General features: G+C 53.4%; 1 long non-coding RNA gene across 1 annotated transcript; it reads left to right on the forward strand.

Moving 5' to 3' along the window:
• Positions 1-252: 252 nt before the first annotated feature.
• Positions 253-582, forward strand: LOC122552161. The gene is made up of 3 exons (XR_006312321.1): positions 253-374; positions 453-456; positions 538-582. It is a non-coding gene; the product is annotated as an uncharacterized LOC122552161 (long non-coding RNA).
• Positions 583-1,296: the final 714 nt, after the last annotated feature.

The raw sequence follows: 1,296 nt of genomic DNA on the forward strand, positions 1-1,296 counted from the left end.
GGGACAGTGTGATATAACGTGGGAGTGGGGTGTGAGGGTACAGGGACAGTGTGATATAACGTGGGAGTGGGGTGTGAGGGTACAGGGACAGTGTGATATAACGTGGGAGTGGGGTGTGAGGGTACAGGGACAGTGTGATATAACGTGGGAGTGGGGTGTGAGGGTACAGGGACAGTGTGATATAACGTGGGAGTGGGGTGTGAGGGTACAGGGACAGTGTGATATAACGTGGGAGTGGGGTGTGAGGGTACAGGGACAGTGTGATATAACGTGGGAGTGGGGTGTGAGGGTACAGGGACAGTGTGATATAACGTGGGAGTGGGGTGTGAGGGTACAGGGACAGTGTGATATAACGTGGGAGTGGGGTGTGAGGGGTGAGGGGGACAGGGACGTTCTGCCTGCAGCAGAGTGACAGTGTGATATAACGTGGGAGCGGGGTGTGAGGGGGACAGGGACGTTCTGCCTGCAGCAGAGTGACAGTGTGATATAACGTGGGAGCGGGGTGTGAGGGGGACAGGGACGTTCTGCCTGCAGCAGAGTGACAGTGTGATATAACGTGGGAGCGGGGTGTGAGGGGGACAGGGACGTTCTGCCTGCAGCAGAGTGACAGTGTGATATAACGTGGGAGCGGGGTGTGAGGGGGACAGGGACGTTCTGCCTGCAGCAGAGTGACAGTGTGATATAACGTGGGAGCGGGGTGTGAGGGGGACAGGGACGTTCTGCCTGCAGCAGAGTGACAGTGTGATATAACGTGGGAGCGGGGTGTGAGGGGGACAGGGACGTTCTGCCTGCAGCAGAGTGACAGTGTGATATAACGTGGGAGCAGGGTGTGAGGGGGACAGGGACGTTCTGCCTGCAGCAGAGTGACAGTGTGATATAACGTGGGAGCAGGGTGTGAGGGGGACAGGGACGTTCTGCCTGCAGCAGAGTGACAGTGTGATATAACGTGGGAGCGGGGTGTGAGGGGGACAGGGACGTTCTGCCTGCAGCAGAGTGACAGTGTGATATAACGTGGGAGCGGGGTGTGAGGGGGACAGGGACGTTCTGCCTGCAGCAGAGTGACAGTGTGACCTGACACAGAGCGCCCAAGGCTACATTTGTTTGCAAAATCTTAATTTGTTAAGTTTTTTTATAGAAGTATAAAAAAAGTAAGATTGGTCAAAAAATATATAAATAAAAGCTTTTTTGAAAAAAAAAGCAGAGGGATTGCATCACATTTCTGAGCATAGTTCCACAGACAGGCTGCTTTTAAGATTTGAAAATACAAAACCAGTGACTAGAATTATTACTGGACAA

The sequence above is a fragment of the Chiloscyllium plagiosum genome, chromosome 8, assembly GCF_004010195.1.
Source record: "Chiloscyllium plagiosum isolate BGI_BamShark_2017 chromosome 8, ASM401019v2, whole genome shotgun sequence".
NCBI lineage: Eukaryota > Metazoa > Chordata > Chondrichthyes > Orectolobiformes > Hemiscylliidae > Chiloscyllium > Chiloscyllium plagiosum.